At 36.8% G+C, this 25,790-nt stretch overlaps 1 protein-coding gene across 1 annotated transcript in view; it reads left to right on the top strand.

Annotated features, from left to right (window-relative positions):
- The first annotated feature begins 9,236 nt into the window (after positions 1-9,236).
- Positions 9,237-25,790, top strand: part of LOC106058042 (transforming growth factor beta receptor type 3-like) — a 161,537-nt gene continuing 144,983 nt past the window's right edge. The window contains exon 1 of the mRNA XM_056040473.1: positions 9,237-9,586. The gene's annotated coding sequence lies outside the window, so the exon portion shown is untranslated. The remainder of the gene's footprint in view (positions 9,587-25,790) is intronic.

The raw sequence follows: 25,790 nt of genomic DNA, 5'->3' as shown, positions 1-25,790 counted from the left end.
AGTTCAACAGACCGACAGTTCCACAGCCCAACAGTTCAACAGCCCGACAGTTCAACAGACCGACAGTTCAACAGCCCAACAGTTCAACAGCCCAACAGTTCAACAGCCCGACAATTCAACAGCCCAACAGTTCAACAGCCCAACAGTTCAACAGCCCAACAGTTCAACAGCCCGACAGTTCGACAGCCCGACAGTTCAACAGCCCAACAGTTCCACAGCCCAACAGTTCAACAGCCTGACAGTTCCACAGCCCGACAGTTCAATAGCCCAACAGTTCAACAGAACAATTCAACAGTCCAACAGTTCAACAGCCTTGGTCAGACGATGCTGTATGTGTCAGACGCTTGGCGTCCTATACAACAGGTTCGAGTTCCGAAAACCCACTCTATTGAATTGTGTTAGCTGAGCGCCTAAAGGCAGCACGCAAGCCTTCTCCCAGACACCCCCTTTCCCCCACTAGTCTACACAAGAGATTAGACCAGAGCGTTCTGAGCATGCCCTAAGCTTGAAAATGGAATTCATTAAAGTTTAAATAGATTAAGTTCTACAAAATTAATATTTAAACATAAGACGACGAGGAGCCACTAGAATTCTGTTTAGGGGTAAACAAAAAGTTATAAGCGACGTCAGGACTGCTCTAGTATGCTGACAGATCGCCACACGCAATCTAGAAGACAATGTGGGCGCCACAAGTCGTTTGGTAGGGTGCTGAAAATGTTTGAATAGGTCATTTGGGCTCCACACTAAGCCTACTAGGGTGCCAAGAGTGTTTTAAAAGGCAGTTTGGGCGCCACAAGTAATTTGGTAGGGTGCCGAAAGTGTTTTAATAGTCAGTTTGAGCGCTATAAGGTTAAGGGTTCGAGCAGATAGGGCGAGCCCCACATGTCTTGGTGTTCAAATCCCTCTACTCGACGTCCGGTAACTCCATCGGATTATTTGTCCTTCTAGCGTCTCCGTGCTGCACTATCTCAATGTAGAATTGTCTGCCCATTAACTCAACCAGTCCGTGAATTAAAGGGCATTAGACTAAAACCTTCCAGCGTCTTACCAGGAAAGAGTCTTTTTCAATCTTGACCCTAATCAGAGGTCATTCAAGGTGTCCTCAGTGTTTCAAACATAGAGAGACGCATCCACGCTGGTAACACATTTACCTTTACCGTTACCTATCCCTTAGTCTGTTGGACCGTTGGGGCACCAGGCAAGATTTGTCGACCGTCTTTCTCCATTCCTCCCTTTTTTTTTTTTGCCTTGTTTAGAACCTCTTTCAATGGCAGGCCCGTCCATTCTTTAATGTTCTCCTCCCATCGCTTTTTCTGTCTGCCTCTTCTTCTTTTTCCTGGCACTGTTCCAAGAAGGAAGGTCTTTGCGAGCCCCGTAGATCTTTTAATGTGGCCAAAGGTTTTAAGCTTTCGTCTTGTTACAATAGTTAGCAGGTCGTCATGGGCTCCGATCGCTACAGTAACCCTGTCTTTGATTTCTTGGTTTGGGATGCGGTCTTTGAATGTGATGCCTAGGATCCTTCTGTAGCATCTCAATTCCATTGCTAGGATCCTCCTCTCAAGCTCTGCATTCAACGTCCACGACTCGCAAGCATATAAAAATGTGGACATGACCAGGGAGCGCATCAGTCTAATTTTGGTGCCGAGGGCTAAGCCTTATCTTTCCATATTATTTTAAGTTTTGAAAGGGCTGCTGTGGACTGTGCTATTCGGGCCCATAATTCGGGTTTTGTTCCCTCATCTGAGACAATAGCTCCGAGGTATTTGAAGTTGTTAACACTAGTTAGCTTTTCACCTCCAATACTGATGTCTCTTTTAACACCTACACACGTTTAACTACAGGTATGAATAATCAAAGGAAACCATCACAATTGAACAATTCTTGGATACGCCTCTGGGCTGGCTCCAGACATCAACATAAATTGATCGGACATGTCCACCACATATATAAAGTCCTGGATTAAAGTGCTGACGTGGTCACTGTGACCTAACTTTCATTACAGCAGACACAAATGCACTTTCTAGTTTTGTCCCTTTTTTTTTCTTTTAAACCAGAGTAGAATTAGGATATATTTTTATCAAATTGTATGAAACTGTTACCAGTGGTTGATATATTTTTATCAAATTGTATGAAATTGTTACCAGTGGTTGATATATTTTTATCAAAATGTATGGAATTGTTAACAGTGGTTGATATATTTTTACCAAAATGTATGCAATTGTTGCCAGTGGTTGATATATTTTTACCAAAATGTATGGAATTGTTAACAGTGGTTGATATATTTTTACCAAAATGTATGCAATTGTTACCAGTGGTTGATATATTTTTACCAAAATGTAAGCAATTGTTACCAGTGGTTGAGACGTTAGTGGGAATTGGTTGGTAGTGGTTGACTATGTGGGCAGTGATTGGCATTGGTGAGCATTGTTTGATTATGTTAAGCTTGATGAGTCAAAGTGTTTCGCATGGTCACACGTGACTGGCATTTGGCTGTTAGGTGGAAGTACCTAGCTATCCATTAACCCAGATTTTAAAAATATTTGAAAACAATCAAAACTGCAAACTACAAAATATAAACTAGGAGGCGCGGTGGCTGAGCGATTAAGCGCTTGGCTTCCGAAATGAGGACCGTGGTTCGAATCCCTGGTGAAGAGTGGGATTTTTTATTTCGGGATCTTCGGTCGCCTCTGAGTTCACCCATCTCTAATGGGTACCTGACATTAGTTAGGGAAAAGTAAAGTAAAATTTATTAATTTTTTTTTACTATAAAACATAACCTAAAAAAATTACCCAGATAAAGGACATTTTCTTAATCCATAAGATAGGACAAAAAAAGTATGCGGATGACGGTCCCGAACCCGGCTGAAAAAGGAAGAGGGTTGGGCGTAGAGCTAGCTACCCTGCTGAAAAACCACCAGCTACATCAACACCAAACAGCTAATCAACTGATGTCACGGGCCTGGGAGAAGAAGAAGGACCTCCAGCTGGAAGGCTTATGAAGCATGTCGGTGAAAGCCAGAGTCATTTGGAAGCCGACAGGAAGATGACCATCCTCTCTACCAGTACCACCACCACCATCAGTATACTGAACGTCCGGACCATGTATGAGACTGGGAAGACAGCGCAAGTGGCAGCTGAAATGAAAAGGTACAACCTCACCATCTTAGGAATCAGTGAGTCAAGATGAACTGGCCCGCGCTAAAACGACTGACTTCCGGTCAGCTACTCTTATTAGGACCTGAGCAGAAGACTGGACACAACCATGGAGTATCGGATGGAAGGCACACTGACCACGGATCAAAACAACTTCCTTAAAAATGCATACTGACCAATGACCTACATTCTGCCAAGTCACTGGCTTTCCTGGCTAGCTCAGGCAACCCCATTCCATGCTCTAATAGCACTAGGGAAGAAGGAGTATTTGTACAAATTTGTCCTAGCATGTGGAACGAGGAATGTGACATTATCTTTGTTTCTTTCAGAGTATTTTATTAAATTTTGTTTTTGTATTTGAAGATTATGGTTCAGTGTTTTATGTATAATTGCTACATTACTTATGTCTTCTATCCTGAAGGCGTTCTAAATTTAGTGATTTTACTAAAGGTGTTACTCTAGTCAAATGTGAATATTCGTTTGATATGAATCTCACTGCTTTATTTTGTGTCTGTTCCAGTTTCTTAATGTTTTCTTGAGTTGAGGGGGTCCCAAACAGGTGACAGGTGAAAGACTGAGGTAAAACAGTTTGAATCTTTCACTTGCACTATGTTATGAGGCATCTGTCTGCTGGAGCATGTTCTGACTTTCATGTATTCTTTCTTTCCCATTCGAAACTGTAGTGCAGAATGGCTAATGAAATATCAAATGAAGGTCTGAACATAATCAAAAATGAAACGGATGTGAACTTGAATGTGAGATATATTTACACTTTTATGAATACTATATAGTATACTAATATATTTATTTATACATTAATTTATAGCTTTTATATAGCGCTACTTCCATGCTTATAGCATGCTCAGAGCACTATGGTCCAATCTCAGTTGTTGACCAGTGGGGGAAAGGGGGTATATAGAAGAAGGTTTTCCGTGCTGCCTTTGGGCCCTCAGTAAACACAACTTTGCTCGAGCGTGACCTCCGTTGGCTGTGGCTCGTGTTATGTGTGGTGAGTCTGGTACTTTTTATAGGTCACATTCATACATATAATGACTCTTTGACATTATTTAATGGTATGCTTAAATTATAATTATGTGCGGTCTCTTAAAAGTTGTACACTGTATCGATGGCGCGGAAAAATTGCAAATATAAAAAGACTTAAGTTGAAAAAAAAATGTTTTATTAATGAATTCTTTTAATGACAAGGTCAAGATACAATTTTAAGTTGGTCTTATGTAGTAGCTAGCAATCAAATTGCCGCGTAACTCGGTATGTTAAAAGTTTCAAAATATTTATTTGATAATCTCCCCTTGTAATTCGAAAAACTTCGACATTTTAACAGCGACAATGGCTGCACAGTTCGTATATTTTCAGTATATCTATAAATCAGAGTAGACAAGGTCTGAGATACCGTGTGATCTAGAGAGACCTTTGAGAAGTCTGTATCGAGCTAATGGTATACATTATGTACAATCCACATTTACATTATGCGATGTGTACCTTTCCTTGGTGATGATGGACCTGAATAATAGGGAATAAATCATAATACGCTAAAAATCAACATCTATGACATCACCCTTAAACACGACGTCCACAATCCAGTATCTTTAATTTTACTTTGAACTCGGGACAATATTTATCGGCATATTCCAGAGTCTGAGTCACGACAGCGCAGCCTCTCCAGGGTCTGAGTTACGACAGTGCAGCCTCTCCAGAACCTAAGTCAAAACAGTATTTTACTTTGAACTCGGGACAATATTTATCGGCATATTCCAGAGTCTGAGTTACGACAGTGCAGCCTCTCCAGAACCTAAGTCAAAACAGTATTTTACTTTGAACTCGGGACAATATTTATCGGCATATTCCAGAGTCTGAGTCACGACAGTGCAGCCTCTCCAGGGTCTGAGTTACGACAGTGCAGCCTCTCCAGAACCTAAGTCAAAACAGTATTTTACTTTGAACTCGGGACAATATTTATCGGCATATTCCAGAGTCTGAGTTACGACAGTGCAGCCTCTCCAGAACCTAAGTCAAAACAGTATTTTACTTTGAACTCGGGACAATATTTATCGGCATATTCCAGAGTCTGAGTCACGACAGTGCAGCCTCTCCAGGGTCTGAGTTACGACAGTGCAGCCTCTCCAGAACCTAAGTCAAAACAGTATTTTACTTTGAACTCGGGACAATATTTATCGGCATATTCCAGAGTCTGAGTCACGACAGCGCAGCCTCTCCAGGGTCTGAGTTACGACAGTGCAGCCTCTCCAGAACCTAAGTCAAAACAGTATTTTACTTTGAACTCGGGACAATATTTATCGGCATATTCCAGAGTCTGAGTTACGACAGTGCAGCCTCTCCAGAACCTAAGTCAAAACAGTATTTTACTTTGAACTCGGGACAATATTTATCGGCATATTCCAGAGTCTGAGTCACGACAGTGCAGCCTCTCCAGGGTCTGAGTTACGACAGTGCAGCCTCTCCAGAACCTAAGTCAAAACAGTATTTTACTTTGAACTCGGGACAATATTTATCGGCATATTCCAGAGTCTGAGTCACGACAGCGCAGCCTCTCCAGGGTCTGAGTTACGACAGTGCAGCCTCTCCAGAACCTAAGTCAAAACAGTATTTTACTTTGAACTCGGGACAATATTTATCGGCATATTCCAGAGTCTGAGTTACGACAGTGCAGCCTCTCCAGAACCTAAGTCAAAACAGTATTTTACTTTGAACTCGGGACAATATTTATCGGCATATTCCAGAGTCTGAGTCACGACAGTGCAGCCTCTCCAGGGTCTGAGTTACGACAGTGCAGCCTCTCCAGAACCTAAGTCAAAACAGTATTTTACTTTGAACTCGGGACAATATTTATCGGCATATTCCAGAGTCTGAGTCACGACAGTGCAGCCTCTCCAGGGTCTGAGTTACGACAGTGCAGCCTCTCCAGAACCTAAGTCAAAACAGTATTTTACTTTGAACTCGGGACAATATTTATCGGCATATTCCAGAGTCTGAGTTACGACAGTGCAGCCTCTCCAGAACCTAAGTCAAAACAGTATTTTACTTTGAACTCGGGACAATATTTATCGGCATATTCCAGAGTCTGAGTCACGACAGTGCAGCCTCTCCAGGGTCTGAGTTACGACAGTGCAGCCTCTCCAGAACCTAAGTCAAAACAGTATTTTACTTTGAACTCGGGACAATATTTATCGGCATATTCCAGAGTCTGAGTCACGACAGTGCAGCCTCTCCAGGGTCTGAGTTACGACAGTGCAGCCTCTCCAGAACCTAAGTCAAAACAGTATTTTACTTTGAACTCGGGACAATATTTATCGGCATATTCCAGAGTCTGAGTCACGACAGTGCAGCCTCTCCAGGGTCTGAGTTACGACAGTGCAGCCTCTCCAGAACCTAAGTCAAAACAGTATTTTACTTTGAACTCGGGACAATATTTATCGGCATATTCCAGAGTCTGAGTCACGACAGCGCAGCCTCTCCAGGGTCTGAGTTACGACAGTGCAGCCTCTCCAGAACCTAAGTCAAAACAGTATTTTACTTTGAACTCGGGACAATATTTATCGGCATATTCCAGAGTCTGAGTCACGACAGTGCAGCCTCTCCAGGGTCTGAGTTACGACAGTGCAGCCTCTCCAGAACCTAAGTCAAAACAGTATTTTACTTTGAACTCGGGACAATATTTATCGGCATATTCCAGAGTCTGAGTCACGACAGTGCAGCCTCTCCAGGGTCTGAGTTACGACAGTGCAGCCTCTCCAGAACCTAAGTCAAAACAGTATTTTACTTTGAACTCGGGACAATATTTATCGGCATATTCCAGAGTCTGAGTCACGACAGTGCAGCCTCTCCAGGGTCTGAGTTACGACAGTGCAGCCTCTCCAGAACCTAAGTCAAAACAGTGCAGCCTCTCCAAGGCCTCATCCTCCAAGGAGGACCACCACCAAAAAGAAAAAAAAAAGAAACTTAAAAATAAGGATGCTAAATAAAACGAAACGAATTAATGTAAGATTAAATGGACAAGTAATTCAATGTGTTTTTACTCTGGCGTTAATTAAATAGCCTACGTGTTCAATCAAGTCTTTAAAATAGTGTTGGGGCCTCAACAAAGGCCCTGCCCAGGCTAACACATACTTAAGCCCGGCAACGCTCGGTGTATGGCTCACATTAGACTCATTACAGGCTCCTTCTTCCCTGGTGCTATTAGAGCATGGAATGGGTTGCCTGAGCTAGCCAGGAAAACCAATGACTTGACAGAATTTAGGTCATTGGTTAATATGCAAGACTAAATGCATGACGCGTAGGACGTAATCATCTTCATTTTTTAAAGTAACGTCTGTATTATATAAGATAAGATAAAGATAAGATACAGGCTTCATTATAGAATGATAATTAGTGCATTTTTTTGTTCTTCTATTTGTTATTTTTTTTTAAAGGATACTTTAGCTTTTTTAGCTTGCAGTTTTCGAGCTTTTTACATCCTAGGAATCCTGGGGCCTTTTGCCTCTTTTCTTTTTTTTAGGGGGGGGGGGCGCTCCGACTCCTTTTATGGGGCTATTTGCCTTTTTATTGGGCTCCCCCTCCCTACCCGCTTTCATAAGTAAAAAAGTTACAATTAAAGTAGTTACAATTTAAAATACATTAATTCTAATGGGATCAATCGTGGAAATAAACATGGTATAACATTCTATCCTTATAAGCTTCACCATACATGCTATTAATACTTTAAGTACAAATGATTAAAAATAAAATACATAGCTTATAACATTAAGAATTTAAAACAATGACAAATTATTTAAAAGATTAATCCTATGAGAATATTTAACTTCGTAGCAGATTGAGATATAATGACTAATTTGTATATTAATTGATAATTAATGCTTTTTCTTACGAATTATGACTTTGCATTCTGTTGTATTCATCAAATATTTATTAATAATACAGTTTTTCGGGAACAGATTTGGTTACAACTAATCAGCACCAGTAAATTATCTGCTTGCCATTTAAAATTCATTCCTTTGAACCGTGAACATCTTCCATCGATAATTCTTAAGGTGTTTTACTCCAATTTAGAAAAAAAAAATTGACGTGTATTTATGCCATTTTTCTGTAACAGAGGCTTATTGTGGGCTCACTGCCAAGCTGTGCGCGAGCCTCATTCCAACATTAGTTCAGTAAAGCATTGCGCAATAAAAAAAAGTTCGTTCTTTTTACATTTTTCCATTAAAATGAGTCACTTTCCTCATAAACATAAATGTTTAGCATATAATGTTCGTAACATACTCTTTCTTAAAAAAACAACAACCCATTAAGACCATTGTAACTTGAAAAAAAAATATTTTAATTAGATACAACTTTTAAAAATATTAACATTTTTATACTGGTTATTGTTAAAAATAATAATTTATTAAAAATAAACAAATCTAACACTAAAATATTAAATACGGGTCGCATGAACACCTCGCGTGTGACCCCTTGTTTGAGAAAAACAACAACCCTTGCCTACAAAAAACGATGATAGTATTAAAATAATATTAAAACCATTTTAATTATGAAAGTATTTAGCAAATAAACTGCTTTCACTTCCCACTAACTTTTTAGTGTTTAGATCTAGATCACCATCTGCCCTTCCTAGTCCTTATCATCCGTTTGTATTTTTAACACAAATTTTAAAGGGAGAAAGGAAAAAAAAAAAATACAATAACAGAACAAGTTGCTTGCCAAGACCCAATTACCTGGATAAAAGTAGGTCAAATTATTTCCTCCCCCCCCCCCCTCTTGTTATGTTGGCAGCGCGAGCGTTGTTTTTAAGTAAAAATACATGATGGCGGAGAAGAATCTATTTCAAGCGTAATCCACATTGGAATAGAGTCAACTTTGTACATCAAAATAAAATTGATCTTCGTTTTTATTGCGTTAGCAGTGTGTTTTGTTTACCAGGGCTTAGAACCCATTCCTCGCGAGATAGACCAACCCACTGACCTATTTTTACATTCAGTAGGTGGCACTGCTTCCGAAGGTCGTGACGTCAGTTACCCTTATATGGAGTGGGGTTAATTAAGCTCCCAGCGAAATGACAACACACACTGTAATGTTTGGCTCTCTCCGATTCCCGTGTTTGCATTTTAGTCTCTGCATACTGAAGCATTGATTCTGTGTGGATTTACTATTTGTGTGTGTTTCTATTGTGTTTGTACATTCATACTGGATATAGATTAGAATCTCTGGATCAACGTCAGGCTGAAGAAAACGGTTTTTGCTTTTTTTGAAAGTTTCGTCTAGATCTGGTTTATTTCTAGCATTTCTGGGATTTTTTAAATACATTGAACACCAAACGATTCGCTTATCCCTTCTCAGTGCCTCGTTCATCGTTTTCACTGCGCTGGTGGCTAAGCGATGGAGTTCCCTTAAAACGTGGTTGGTATGTCGACTATTTGATATCTAAATCTAGATCTAGACCTACCTGTTTATGTTATTTAGTATGATTCTTTTTTTTTTTATTGGAGATTAGTTTTATAGTTTTTAAACTGACACTAAAGATTTTGCATAGATCTAGATATCTAGATGATAATCTATTATCAAATAATTATCTAATCTAGAATAATCTAATCTAGATCTAGTCTATTCTAGATCTAGAATTCTAGAACAAGTGAGAAATGTAGAATCTACATTGACTACATCTACATTGATCTAAAAAAAATTCTAAATCTAGACTACATTAGATCTATTTTTTTTCTACATAGAATATAGAGGGTGGCTAGATCATCATCATATAGAATCTAGTAGATGTAGATTTACTATTAACTTTTAATTCTAGATGTAGATTTACTATTAACTATTAATTCTAGATCTAGATATAGATTATTATTACATCTCGATCTACTAGATTCTATAATATAGGCCTATCTAGATTTCTAAATCCATATTGAATCTCATAATATATATTTTCTAGTTGGAATTACGATGTATATACAAGTAGAGTCAACTAATCTAGATTTTAATGATTTTGATGTTGGTTTTATCTTATATATATATGTATGCTATATTAGTAGATCTATATTACTATTATTAGTATTGTGTAGTAGAGTTCTACATTAAGATTGATTTGAGCTTATCATTGGCGTAGCTAGGAATTTGTCATTATTTGAATTTGGAGGGGGGGGGGCTTGATCTCTTTGGGGGCCCCTGCATTTTGAGTAATATTTAATATTTTATGTATAAAAACACTCATTTGTGGGCCCAGGGGGGGATTTTCAAATTCTCCCCCCCCCCTTTCTAGCTACGCCTCTGGATTTAAGCCTTATCTAATGTATATTCTTGATCTAGACTAGATCTAGAGGTCTAGACCAGTTTTTAATTTTAAAAAATGATCTAGAATCTAGATCTATAATTTAGCTAGAAAGGATATATCTAGATTCTAGAGATGTATCTTGTTAAGACCTCCTCGAGTTACCGGTCCATATATTCTAGACAAGGATTTTAGAAATGTTATCAATACTTCTAGACCTATCTAGATCTAGATCTCTATATCTAAATCCAGAGTAGATCTAGATCCAAGGCCAAACAGATCTAGAGATGTAACAAGACTTAAGTAATTAATTCAAATAGATTCACATGTGTTAGTTTTTAAGTTTAAGGCAGGTATAAGATTTGACAATAATATAATCTACACTTTTTATATAGATATCTAGATCTATTGTTGACTAGACCTATAATTTGGTAAACTTGAATTATACATTTGACCACTTGATAGATCTAGATCTACAAACATACAATGTACACTCTATCAACCACCTGTTGAGAGAAATCTAAAGAACTCGATAATAAATCTAGATCTAAATAGATCTTTGTCTAGATCTAAATAGATCTTTCTCTAGATAGTACTGTGACTCTCGCCTTACTGTGGATCATATCCTCATTGATTGCCCCAGATACCAGGATGTTTGGGAAATTTTTTTTTAGAGCGCACAACTTAAAAACACTTCGACAATGTCGACCCAGGGAAGATACTGGGCTTTGTCCGGGAGGTGGGGTTGACTACGAAGGTCTGATTTGTGAAATTGTGACCCTATAATATTTACATAAGATTTTTAATAATTATTAAATGTTTACTACCTTTACTATTTTAACTGTGAATAGACCTTGTTTTTAATGATTTAACTGTATGGAATTTAGCTCTTGTAAAGGAGTGTAATCCTTGAAGGATTACGGGCACGACATTGTCTAAATTGTCCCAAAAACTCAAACTCTAAATAGATCTTTCTCTATGTCTAAATAGATCTTTCTCTAGATCTAAATAGATCTTTCTCTATGTCTAAATAGATCTTTCTCTAGATCTAAATAGATCTTTCTCTAGATCTAAATAGATCTTTCTCTAGATCTAAATAGATCTTTCTCTAGGTCTAAATACATCTTTCTATAAATCTAAATAGATCTTTCTCTAGATTTAAATAGATCTTTATCTAGGTCTAAATACATCTTTCTATAAATCTAAATAGATCTTTCTCTAGATTTAAATAGATCTTTCTCTAGATCTCTCTATATATAGTCCTATTTCATGTCTAAAAAATACAGAAGAGATTTACTTCTAGACTATAGGCTGTAAATCTTATTTTAACAGGGTACCTAATTTAGAACTAGAATTGACCCAAAGTATAAATTTGGTGATCGATCTAGCATGGATTCGTTTCGTAATTTTTTTTTTATTATTATTTTTTTTTAATACTTATTCATAGATTGGATCTTGAGAATCTATATTCTAAATCTAAACTCAGCGTCTAAAAGAAAATAATACTATACTATACAATGTACACTTTGGTTTCTTATAGTTATAATGTTTTTTGTTTGGTGTAATGCACAAATTGTAAGACAAATTTCCTTACGGATAATAAAGATTATTATTATGTTAGAAATGAACGAGTAGTCATTCTCTGGCGCTGCCAGGGTCGAGTTTCGCTAAAGAGAAACAAAATTCATCGTAGTCCCTTTAGCAGTTTCCACTGAGGAATTTTCTGGTGATGTGGCAGGTCTGCAGCAGTACCGCCTTCTGACAGGCAACGAAGATGTTCCTAGGAATGTTAAGGGCCTTGAAGGTGTCTGTGAGGTCAGTTGTTATTATCCCCTCGGTTGATATAACAATGGGGTATATTGTTATTTTGGACAATTTCCATAGACGCTTAATCTCCAAGCCTAGGTTCCCATATTTTCTTTGTTTTTCTATCTCAGTTTTTCTTAAATTATGAGACAGTGGTACGGCGATATCGATAATGGTAGCGGTTTTTTCTTTTTTATCGATGAACAGCAGATCCGGGCGATTGAAATCTACCGTTTTGTCGGTCAGAATAGGCCTATCCCAGTACAGCAGATGTTCAGTAGACTCGACTTATTATTATTATTATTATTATTATTATTATTACCTGTTCAGTAAATGTTTATTTCGATCTAGATCTACTAGATTTCATCTAGATCTAGTCAAGTAGATTAGGCCTACGGCATTAGGCATAAATTCTACAATTATCTAGATTAGATATTGAGAATGAAGTCTAGATTCTTGACAATGATAGTGTAATTTCGAAAATATTGATTCAATTTAGACTACAAATCAGTATAAACCCAAAGTAGATCTAAATAATGATATATATAGATCTATATAGTTCGTCCAACGTGGTTTGTTACCCAGGTGGCTGAGGGCTTTTGCACTGGGGTTTTGTACCTCCTCATGTTGCTGGTGAGACCTATGTGAGCCCGGAATGTTCGGCTGCACACTGGGCAGGTTATTCCAGCTGGAGCTAGTGTCATTGGCCTTGCTTTTTTTTTTTTTTCTCTGACGCCTTTATTCTGCCAGCGCAGTTCTCTTTTCCTCAGCAATTTGTGCGTCAGTTTTCACATCGCGACGCTTTGATGCTCTATCACAGTGATGCCAAAAATACGGCCCACTGGCCAGATCCGGCCCGCGAAGTGGTTCCATCCGGCCCGCCGAAACGACGGCACAAAGTGTAGAAAATCCCCTCTCCAAAGGGTAGATAAAGTTATTTTTACATACGATTGCGCCCTAACTTTTTCTCTGATGGATTGGTCCCATGACCTTTAACATTGTGTTTATGAAATGGGACTAGATGTATAATCTAACAGGAAAAGTGATCGGATCTTTACTTTGTTGTGGAACATGATAAAAAAGCCAATGTATTTGATTTGTAAAGAAAGTATGGTTGTTTAAAAAAAAAACAAGAAACAAATATGGAAGCATTCTTGAATTGAGTCGCGAATAAAATATTGTTAAACCACGCCTAGAGATTATAGGATTGAATATAGTTGCCAAAAAGAGACGGTTAAGTTAGATATACTGTAGCTCACATTTTAAGTAGAGAAATGAAGCCATTTTTCCGAAGGGTATAAAAGAAGATAAACTTTAAACATCTCACTAATTAATGTCAGTGCTAGATCCACGTGTTTCTAATAAAATAGTTGTAGTTCCATTTCATTTCTTTTTGGTATCTTTTCGGTCATGTGGCCCGCGACACGAGAGTTGGAAATTAAATTGGCCCGCAGGTCGAATTAGGCTGGGCATCACTGCTCTATCATATGCTTCCGTCTTCCAGGTGCGGGTCAGGAGAAGCTCTGGGGGTGTTCCTGAAGCGTTTTCTTTGTCCACTCTGTGATCGCTTCAATTTTCTTTAATTGACCACAAAAGAGTCTTTTAAAGATGTGGTAGTCTTCCATACCGTGGTCTGCCCATTGCAACTGAGACTGCATCAGGTGGGTGCTTTGCAGGCCCGCTCATCGGTATTTTGTCTTGCCATTTAACATTCAGTTTTTTTTTTTTCAGAGGCAGATCAAGTGGTTCATTTGTGTGTGTGTGCATGTCTTGTGTATGCTGTTCACGTTTTTGAGGCATAGAGCAATGTAGGGAGCGTAACAGCCCGATATATTTGCGTTCAATATTTAAACATATGACAAAGAGAAAAAAGAAACACAAAAGAGTTCCGAAAAAGAAACACAAAAGAGTTCCGAAGGTCTAGAAAGCTGGTACACCATTCCATACGCTAGGACAAATTCTTACAAGCGCTCTTTCTTCCCTAGTGCCTCTAGAGCCTGTTTAAAGTCTCCAATTAACATGCACGACTAGATAAACACACGGACACGCTTACACAGTACTGACATGGAAAACAGTTTAGGGAGTAATTATCTTGTTTTTTTTTTGTTGTTGTTTAGAAGTAAACAAAAAAGTTCCCCTTTCAGACCTTGTGTTGTACAAGACAGGGGATGTAAAGCTTATCTGTTTCTGATGCCTTTGGTTAACGAAGCTATCATGTGGCCAGCACAACGACCGACCGCCTTTACTTTTCCTAACTAAAGTCATGTACCTAACTTGAGTTGCGTGGACTCGGGGGCGCCCTTAAAATCCTGAAATTCGAAGTCCCAGGATTGGAACTCGAGACATCTCGTTTCGGAAACCAAGCGTCTTACCACTAGTCCACCCCCGCTTTTTTTTTTTTTGGAAGGAACGTTTCATAGGGCTCTCTCTCTCCCTCTCTCTCTCTCTCCCTCCCTCTCTCTCCCTCCCTCTCTCTCTCTGTGTTTGTTTTACAGAAAACTACTTTATCATAACCTTTCTTTTAGAACAAGTATTACAAGATATCTAAATCAGGAAAAAGGAATGCTCGTTTTTTCAGAAGACCATAAGTGAATGTCATCCTATTGATTGATTTATTTTGCATTAGCACAATACTGGCGATATTGAAAAGGAATTTTGAATAGCACTAACTGTCTGTGTTTGTTCGATGCAGTGTGCCTTTGACTACAATAGGCGCCTGTTGTATGCTACTCCTGTTAATTACTCAGCGTGTATTTCCCGCGAAACCGTTATTACACAGTATCGAGACCTGAGTGGTATCGGTGATTTCAATTGCAACAACATAAGTACATGCATTTATTTTTTAATTTTTTTTTTAAACTAAGTACGTCATGGGATATACATTTTGGGTATATTGTAGCAAAATTATAAAATTTTTGAAAGCCTAATTAGAAAATGCAGTGAGTAAATTGTCTTGTGATGCTTGGTTTAAGAGAAACGCTCTACAAATGTACATAAACTAGTGATGCTTGGTTTAATAGAATCACCCTTCGTGTGTTACAGAGTACATACAACTAGTGATGGTTGATTTAATAGAATCACCCTTCGTGTTTTACAGAGTACATACAACTAGTGATGGTTGATTTAATAGAATCACCCTTCGTGTGTTACAGAGTACATACAACTAGTGATGGTTGATTTAATAGAATCACCCTTCGTGTGTTACAGAGTACATACAACTAGTAATGGTTGATTTAATAGAATCACCCTTCGTGTGTTACAGAGTACATACAACTAGTGATGGTTGATTTAATAGAATCACCCTTCGTGTGTTACAGAGTACATACAACTAGTGATGGTTGATTTAATAGAATCACCCTTCGTGTGTTACAGAGTACATACAACTAGTGATGGTTGATTTAATAGAATCACCCTTCGTGTGTTACAGAGTACATACAACTAGTAATGGTTGATTTAATAGAATCACCCTTCGTGTGTTACTGAGTACATATAACTAAGGATGCTTGGTTTAATAGATCCCCCTACATAGCTGATTCTTTTGGCGTTTTTTTATTTTTATTATTGTCAGAGAATTAAAAACTTCTTTCGTTTGATGCACATAAGTCCTAATTTTTAAAATGACCTCTTCCGCTGACTCTTGATATTCTGACGTTTAATGCACCTGAGGGGGATGTCTGATGACTGAAAACCTCGGACTACCATAGGGTTGGCTGTACAGTTGCTGTTCATTTACTAATTTAATCCTCTATCTCAAGTTTATTTATAATGTAATAAGACCTTATTCTTTTAGACTTTCAAGGGTTTTGAGTAAACAATAGACGAAACAGACAAATGCATTGATCTACGAAATGACAAAACATTTGAAATCTTCTTTCACATAATGTACTAAACTACAATACAAGTCAACATAGTCTGAAAATATAACAGCAGTGTTTATCAGACTGTTGTCCAGGGGTCCGCGTGACGACCGTATGAGGTCCGAATAAAGATGAAAATTGTATAATTTTTTTTTTTTCTTAAAGCCAGTTTATTCGATCGGATCATTTGAATAATAATCCACTGGCCCCCTCACTGCTATTTGACATGTCTATTACGTACTTCTTTATGTCGCCCTAAACCAAAGATTTGAGAACACTCTTCACTTGGATATTTCAAAGTTTTGAACTCAATTGCGTGTGGACAAAACTCAAGATCCCAATCACAGATGAACCCATACTAATACTGAAGCTGCTTGCTGAACTATCCAAAACAAAACAAAACAAAAACAACAAACAAGGAACCTAAAAGCAATGTTTGCACCAGGAGACCGCAATTTATAGTTACGAAAACGAGATTCCAATTTTATATCCGGCATTGTTGGTCATTGTACAGAAGTCGTTGACTGCTTTCCCGTCTTCTGGTAGAACGTAGATTCAGTGACGTAGTTGAAACGGCTAGAAACTGGTGCACGTAGAGATTTGCGGTCGCTATTTACAAACACTGAGCCGAGCGTAATCGAAATCATCTCAAATGTCACCACGTTTTACCGAGTCATTAATTTGTTTACATTTTGTTGTAAACAAAAGTTACGATTGCGATAAACCCTTTAACAAAATTTAGTTGTTACATTTGTAATTTGTATACTATGCATTTATGTAACTTTTTCACTTTGGGTAAGTTTTGACTCTATAAAGGAGTCTTCGGGTCAAACAAATTTGAGAACATCTGCACCACAGTAGCCTTTTTTTTTTTTACATTTATAATTTGTATACTATGCATTTATGTAACTTTTTCACTTTATGGTAAGTTTTGACTCTATAAAGGGGTCTTCGGGTCAAACAAATTTGAGAACATCTGCACTACAGTAGACATTTTTTTTTACATTTATAATTTGTATACTAGGCATTTATGTAGCTTTTTCACTTAGGGTAAGTTTTGACTCTATAAAGGAGTCTTCGGGTCAAAAAATTTGAGAACATCTGCACTACAGTAGACATTTTTTTTTACATTTATAATTTGTATACTAGGCATTTATGTAACTTTTTCACTTAGGGTAAGTTTTGACTCTATAAAGGAGTCTTCGGGTCAAAAAAATTTGAGAACATCTGCACTACAGTAGACATTTTTTTTTACATTTATAATTTGTATACTAGGCATTTATGTAACTTTTTCACTTAGGGTAAGTTTTGACTCTATAAAGGAGTCTTCGGGTCAAAAAAATTTGAGAACATCTGCACTACAGTAGACATTTTTTTTTACATTTATAATTTGTATACTAGGCATTTATGTAACTTTTTCACTTAGGGTAAGTTTTGACTCTATAAAGGGGTCTTCGGGTCAAACAAATTTGAGAACATATGCACTACAGTAGACATTTTTTTTTACATTTATAATTTGTATACTAGGCATTTATGTAGCTTTTTCACTTAGGGTAAGTTTTGACTCTATAAAGGAGTCTTCGGGTCAAAAAATTTGAGAACATCTGCACTACAGTAGACATTTTTTTTTACATTTATAATTTGTATACTAGGCATTTATGTAACTTTTTCACTTAGGGTAAGTTTTGACTCTATAAAGGGGTCTTCGGGTCAAACAAATTTGAGAACATATGCACTACAGTAGACATTTTTTTTTACATTTATAATTTGTATACTAGGCATTTATGTAGCTTTTTCACTTAGGGTAAGTTTTGACTCTATAAAGGAGTCTTCGGGTCAAAAAATTTGAGAACATCTGCACTACAGTAGACATTTTTTTTTACATTTATAATTTGTATACTAGGCATTTATGTAACTTTTTCACTTAGGGTAAGTTTTGACTCTATAAAGGAGTCTTCGGGTCAAAAAAATTTGAGAACATCTGCACTACAGTAGACATTTTTTTTTACATTTATAATTTGTATACTAGGCATTTATGTAACTTTTTCACTTAGGGTAAGTTTTGACTCTATAAAGGAGTCTTCGGGTCAAAAAAATTTGAGAACATCTGCACTACAGTAGACATTTTTTTTTACATTTATAATTTGTATACTAGGCATTTATGTAACTTTTTCACTTAGGGTAAGTTTTGACTCTATAAAGGGGTCCGCGGGTCAAACCAGTTTGAGAACCTCTGTACAATAGTGTACATTCATTACATGACATCATGTGCGTGTATTTCAAAATCAATTTGTTCTAGTCTTTTGTTTGTTTGTTTGTTCTTTTGTTTGTTTGTTTGTTTGTTTCTCGGCAAACAATCTGCCATGACTTTTTTCTTCTGGAATGTCGTTTCAACATCAAAACGGTGTTTCTCGAGTCAAGTTCTGGCTCTTCGCCGTCCGTCGATCAAAGTGTCAGCAGCCGCCATAGCGCCGCCTCGGATTACTGCGTGCGTGTTTGATACTAACGTGTTGGACTATCAATAGTAATTAATTTTAATTAAAAACAACACAGACAATGGACAGTAAAACGCGTTGATGTTTTTTGTAGACTATTAGTAGCTAGTTACTTGATAGTGCCATTAGATTGTAGCCTGAATCAGCCAGGAAAACCAACGACTTAGCAGAGTTTAAGTCACTGATTAACATGCTTGACTTAGCTTGGCCCACGAAATGCGTAGGACGTAATTATCTTCTTTTTTTTTTTTTTTTGAAGTAACGTCTGTAATCTATAAGATAAGATACAAATAGCGAATGAGAAAATAGCGTCTACAAAATAGCGCTGACCGTTTGTGATATATATGTTTTTGCAAATGAAGGCCCAGAGCAGGATTTTTTTTTGAAGGCCCCTCCTATCCTCCCGACTTAATACGAATAGATCTAAAAGTAAGCCATGTTTGTAAAGAAATGGAGAACTTAAACATCGTATTTCCCTTATTGTGTTTAATATGCATATTTTGGTAAAAAAAAAAATTATCTTTTGAAATGTTGGGGCCCCCGATTAAGGGGGAGGCCCTGTGCAAAACTGCAAGCAAGGGTACCTCCAACTTGGAGGTCTGGCAGCTGCGTTGACAACGTAGGGACAGGACCGGATTTGCGCTTGCACTAAGCTATTAGAGATTTGATTCCTACTGGTGACGCATTTTTTTCCCTTGGCTCTCGCTTCAAAAAGGTTGAAAATGATCTGGAACCATATTCGTGAGCCCCCCCCCCAAGCAAGTGAGGGTGCTAAACTATATCTTCTGTTGCATGTAGGTCAATCCAGTACTGCCCTATAGAAATGGATGGAGTTTCTACGTGACGTGCCTTACAACATCACTCTGTGAAAGTCCATCTCGCGAATCGGACAGGTCTCGGGGTATTATTCTGTGTGTCATTATGCTGGCGTGTTTTTCAGGTGCTGTTTTGTAGCTCGCTATTTTGTCGTGTCGCGTTTAGTAGCTTATACACCCACGTGACATTACTTAGCAGTACGTATATATTTATTTTGACAATTGACAAAAATGTATGCATGAATCATGCCACCAAGAAATACACAATGATTTTCTTTGTTAATATAATCTCCCTTACATTTATTTTACCACAAAAGGATCACAAATAGACAACATGCTTCACTACATTCAAGAAGACCTATCTGTTCAAAACCCTTTTAAATTAGTTTGTCATTTCAACTCTCGTGTTTGTGTTTGTAATGTTATCACAGCGCCTGGGTTTGTGTTTGTAATGTTATCACAGCGCCTGGAGCCTACATTTTGTTTTCTAACAGCGCTCTGTAAATTGATTTGAAATAGGTGTATTTTTATATTTAAAATAAGGGCTTACAATATCTAAGTCTTAAAACTAAACCGTTCGGCTTTATTAGATAAAAAAAAAGTAGCGGAACCACTAAAACTTTGCAAGCCTCAAAATATCCTGAAATCAAATTTTCAATATCTTTTTCTGTTTTTTTGGGATCTAAAAACCGGTCGGCCGACGGACAGACATGCACAAAACAAGTAGCGGATTTTTGCCTATTCGGGGGCCGCAAAACAGAGCATATCATTTTTCAGTAGAATTCTACTAAGATATTTGAATATTCTTTTTATATAACTCAATATTGTAACTTAAAATGTGCTAGCTTTCATTAACCAGTTTCCAATAACATATAATAATAATAATCTTAATATAAATAATAATAATAATGTAAATAATAATAATAATATAAATAATAATAATAATATAAATAATAATAATATAAATAATAATAATAATATAAATAATAATAATAATATAAATAATAATAATAATATAAATAATAATAATATAAATAATAATAATAATATAAATAATAATAATAATATAAATAATAATAATAATATAAATAATAATAATAATATAAATAATAATAATAATATAAATAATAATAATAATATAAATAATAATATAAATAATAATAATAATATAAATAATAATATAAATAATAATAATAATATAAATAATAATAATAATATAAATAATTATAATATAAATAATAATAATATTAATAATTATAATATAAATAATAATAATAATAATAACATCTTCGTTGCCTGTCAGAGGGCGGTACTGCTGCAGACCTGCCACATCACCAGAAAATTCCTCAGTGGAAACTGTTAAAGGGACTACGATGAATTTTGTTTCTCTTTAGCGAAACTCGACCCTGGCAGCGCCAGAGAATGACTACTCGTTCATTTCTAACATAATAATAATATAAATAATATTTAATATATAAAGTAGAATGTGAAGCGTATGTATGTATGTATTTATGTATGTATGTCCCCGTATAGAAATCTAAACCGTTTCATTGACCTTGATAATGTTACTAATTTTGACCGTAGTGTATATATATTGAAGCCCTAAAACAAACTTAAGACCCTAAAAAAAAAAAAAAAATTGACCGACTCTATAAAAGTATTGTATCTTATAAATCTAGGCCATGTTTACATGCTGTGTCTTAATGATGAGACAAGACCGAGAGGTCACGCATGCGCAGAGATGAAAATCTCTCGATCTTAATTAGCTATCATTCAAGAAAACATTATTTTGTTATTTTACACATGAAAATGCAAATACGTGTCTATTCATTTCATTATTAGATGCACATTAACCTTCAAATTTGAGTTTACAAAACATTTTTTTTTTTTTTACATAAAATCGTTCGCTCTAAATGTTAATAGCTTTAAACGTCTTGACAAACTTTTCCGTAACTTGCGGCACCATTATATCGCGCAGTGATACGAACGAAATGATCGTCAGAGGTCATAATATCGCGCATTATAAAGGCATATTGTAAAACTGATAAACTACTTACATAATACAATTTATTTTCCAATTTGTTTTTTTTTTTAAAGCATTTAAGCCTACAGTTACCGACTCGGTTTAATTTTAAGTCTTTATTTTCAATTTACCTTTTTTTTTTAAAGATTTACTTATACGCATTTAGATCTCTTAGCAACCTAGTGTCACGAGTCGAGTCTGTGACCTATTTAGACCAGTTTCTAGAAGCGAGTTCAAACCAGTGCAAGTGTCCAGCGTAAACAAGTTAATTTTAGATATCCATTCAAAGAAAAGGGTTAATGGAAAAAATAGCACAGGTCAGCTTCTAGAAGGTCAAAGTTACTGAAATAATTATCTGAGAAGGTTCCATGATTCTGGAACGTACGATCAAAGAAAGTATAAATTAGGGGAAAGTCAGTTTGACGGGGGTCCTCGCATAGTAGTGGTTCTTGTAGAGCGATGGTCCTCGCTCAGTCCCCCGATTAGTAATGGTTGTAAGTTTTGTGATATTAGCGGGTCCATTAGTAAAAGTTTTATTAGTTGAAGTTGAATGCTATACTAAGTGAAGTTTCATGTTTCATTTAAGTTTTATTTATGAAGTATCAAGTCAAATTGTTATTGAATTGAGAAGTTAATTTTATGTGAAAGTTAGAGAAGTTATTAAAGAAGTTTTAAGAAAATACAGAGAGATGTTTCTTTCTTCATTTCAATGAATTGTCAAGTTTGATAATATAATCCCCGGCAAGTGTGATCGTCACATTTATGGCTCATTCCATATGAATTCATCAACTTATTAATACAATCCTTCGGCCAGTTCATCACACTTAGCTACGAAATGATGAATAAAACACAGTTAAAGTATTTAGGTCAACTTTAGGTCGACACAAGCTCACATCACAGTGTTTATAGTCTTTTACTATAATAGGCTCAAAGTTTTTATTTATTGACTAGACTACTGTGGCATTCAAATTGTTTAGATTCTAAGTCTAGAGCTGCATAAAATTAAACTAACAATGTTATATAAACAATTACATTCGCGCGCTTTTAGATCTAAATATACCAACATAAAATAATTAATAAACTTATTGAACCTTAAATTCAATCTTAAAATGATAGATCATGAGTGTTTAGTGATAGTAGATTATTTTACTTAATTTAAACAAATGTTTAATCTAGGTCAAAAACTATATTAGATTCTAGATCTATAGATCTCAATATATATGCAAGCAAATCTTTTTGTAGCAAAAATGGAATTAGGTCGACTAGCTATTTTATAGCACTATTCAAACCATTTATACATTCACGCATTCGCTTTTCTTATGACATTATTATTTTGTTTAATTGTTTGTAATTATTATTACAGCTTTTATATAGCGCTACTTTCATGCGTATAGAAAGCTCAGAGCATTATGGTCCAATCGCATTTGTTTCCGTTCTTCCTTTAGGTGCTCAGTAAACACAGCTCAACTCGAGTCGGGTGTCGAGCCTCGAGCCCCCTTCATAGGTAGCCAAGCCAAGTTAAAGCGTACTCAGCCTCTCGACCACGCTTCCCACAAACTATTCTAATGTACTATATCAGTGACACGCATATTTAGACCCGCGGGCCGCGGGTAACATATGGCTAGTTCATTAATATAAATACTATTCTTAATATAAATAATAATAAAACAATATACCCCATTGTTATATCAACCGCGGGGATAATAACAACCGACCTCACAGATACCTTCAAGGCCCTTGGCATTCCTAGGAACATCCTCGTTGCCTGTCAGAGGGCGGTACTTCTGCAGACCTGCCACATCACCAGAAAATTCCTCGGTGGAAACTGATAAAGGGACTACGATGAATTTTGTTCCTCTTTAACAAAACTCGGCCCTGGCAGCGCCTTCTTTTCTAACATAACAAATAATAATATAAATAATAACAATATAAATAATAATAATATAAGTAATAATATCTTTATTGTCCCTGGGGACATTGGTTTTACACATAACAAACCATGATAAAAATAGCAAATGAAATATACCGCTCATACCAGTTCTCACGCAGACGTTACGTGGGAAAGTTTCACCAAAAAGTTGGATTGGATTCAATGTTTTGATTGCCAGGGGAAACAAAAGAGCCCTTGTGTCTGTTTTTTTTTTTGACTCGTTTCTGTGGTGGTAAAATGTGCAAGTTTTATGTTTTCTCTCTATGTTTAAATCTATTTTTTTTTACTTTCTTTCAAAGAGTTTTCTCGATCAGTTGTTATGACCTAACTAGCAGCATTTACAATTTTATAAAGTCTTTTGTAATATTCAGATTGCTAGGCAGTGATATTAAAACTTAGAATACTGCAGGTATAAGCATAGTAAAACATTGCACTATTTGCATATATCAGTATGGCTCATCCTAGTAATCTAAATTGTTGTTAGGATTCTTAATCGTTGTTAGTCCTTTTTTTGGTGATATAACCCAGTGGTTCCCAAACTTTTTTGATAAATGGGCCCTTTTTTTAAATAGTCAAAACTTGCTCAAGGACTCCCCGGTGAAAAAGTTAGATGATAGCATTTTATAAAACCTTTGCATGAAATTAAAACGTTTGTTTGGAGTACAATTAAATGTCTGGGACGAGCGTGATGAGTGTATTTGTGACTAGCAATTGTAAATCCCATCATGCTCTGGATTCATCTTTTTTTTTTCTTCTTCTTCTGATCGAGGTTCATTACGACACTGAATCTACTTTCTACCCAATCCGAAGACGGTAAGGCAGTCAGCTTCACTACAATAACCCATAATGCAACATACAAAATGGAGATGTTTTTGTTGTCATGATATATAGTTTCCATGCTCAATATTACTTTAAGTTGATCATGTGTTGATAATCCAACAAGCTACTCCCGTATCAGGGGACGAGTCTGGAAGTTCGAATCTCGCTGAAGACTGGGATTTTTTAATTTCGAAATTTGTTTCGGGCGCCCCAGAGTTCACCCAACTCTGAGCATGAGTTTTGAGTTTTTTTGGCGCATCGGCGCATTTTAGTCCATTACGTGCCCGTAATTCATAACAGGTTACTCTCCCTTCATACCGCAAAAGCTTACTCTAATGGGTACTTGACATTAGTTGGTGAAAAGTAAAGGCAGTTGGTCGTTGCGCTGGCCACATGACACCCTGCTCGCTAACCGTTGGCCAAAGAAACGGATGACCTTAACATCGTCTGCAAGGTCTGAAATGGTCACTTTTTACTCCTGTATTAATATGGGTTCATCTGTGTTTGGGAACTCTGTTTGTCCACACGCAAATTAGTTCAAAATTCTGAAATATCCAAGTGAAGAGTGTTCTCAAATCTTTGGTTCAGGTCTGCATGAAGAGCCAATACGTGCTGTCTGTTAGTAAGTCAATCTGCATCTTTGTTTTGAAGTTTCGGAAGATTCTGAAACTGAGAACATTCTCCTCTTCCTAAGTTTTGTAACAAACGCAGATGTTATGCTTTTAATTTTGATGAGATTTAATTAGTTACTTTGTAGCTTAGTAACATTTGCTAAATTTATCAGAAATATAGGCAATGCCATGTTTTTAGTCAAATTGTGTCGCCAAACATTGTCTTGGTTTTCCGGAAATGCCAGCGCTGAATCAAGAGAGCATACACCTCGATTTCGCAGAATCAAGAGAGCATACACGTCGATTTCGCTGAATCAAGAGAGCATACACGTCGATTTCGCTGAATCAAGAGAGCATACACGTCGATTTCGCTGAATCAAGAGAGCATACACGTCGATTTCGCTGAATCAAGAGAGCATACACGTCGATTTCGCTGAATCAAGAGAGCATATACCTCGATTTAAACGTGGGCCATGAGATAACCGACTTACTGCGTCACTGCCCATTCAAAGTGAAGCGAATAATTTTTGACTAAAGGCTTTCCTTTTTGATTGTATTAACTGCTCGTGGTCTTGTAATCCAAGCAAATTAAAGATGTTTGCTGTCACAGATATGTGTGTGTGTGTGTGAGCAAAGTTAATTATTTTGTAAGGTGTTTCCACGGCTCACCGACAGACTTGACAGAGTACAGACAAAGGGTAGGAATGGTGTGACACTTAGATGTATAGCTTGTAGGGCGACTCGATACCCGTAGGTCGGGACAGACACGGACGATTTAGTAGCGTTGGTTTAGCCGTGGGTTAGGGTCTCCCCTATATATAGAGAGTGTTTAGGTCAGTCGGGACACAGCGCCATGTAGTGTTAGCAGGGGCGTGTGTCGGGTGCTAGGCGCTTTCTGGTGAACGACACATACAAACATTGGGGTGTGAGTTGTTTGCCAGAGACAACATGTAGTGAATTAACTCTAAGGGACCAGGGTAA

The sequence above is a fragment of the Biomphalaria glabrata genome, chromosome 9 (assembly GCF_947242115.1).
Source record: "Biomphalaria glabrata chromosome 9, xgBioGlab47.1, whole genome shotgun sequence".
Taxonomy (NCBI): domain Eukaryota; kingdom Metazoa; phylum Mollusca; class Gastropoda; family Planorbidae; genus Biomphalaria; species Biomphalaria glabrata.
Note: the sequence above shows the minus strand (reverse complement) of the source record. Positions and strands in the feature narration are given on the sequence as shown.